Source organism: Penaeus monodon, chromosome 1 (assembly GCF_015228065.2).
Source record: "Penaeus monodon isolate SGIC_2016 chromosome 1, NSTDA_Pmon_1, whole genome shotgun sequence".
Taxonomy (NCBI): Eukaryota; Metazoa; Arthropoda; class Malacostraca; order Decapoda; family Penaeidae; genus Penaeus; species Penaeus monodon.
The window spans coordinates 64,916,436-64,916,701 of record NC_051386.1 but is presented as its reverse complement, the minus strand read 5'-3'; positions in this window follow the sequence as shown (position 1 = coordinate 64,916,701).

The window sequence follows — 266 nt, the reverse complement described above, 5'->3', positions numbered from 1 at the left end:
TTCATTGCACTATCTCCTGCATCTATTATAAGATCTACATTAATTACATCTTCACCTGGTGTTTTCCCTCTCTTCATGCCTTTCAGCGCTCTTTTTATTTCTTTTGTTGTGATGCTAGGTACGTCTCTAGTTACTGTGTTTCCTTCTATCTGTGGCTGTCCATTTGAGTTCAATAGATCTCTGTAAAAGTCTTCCAATACTTTTATGATGTCATTCTTATTATATTTAACTTTCCATCTGGTTTCTTTCTTGTACTCAATTGATTT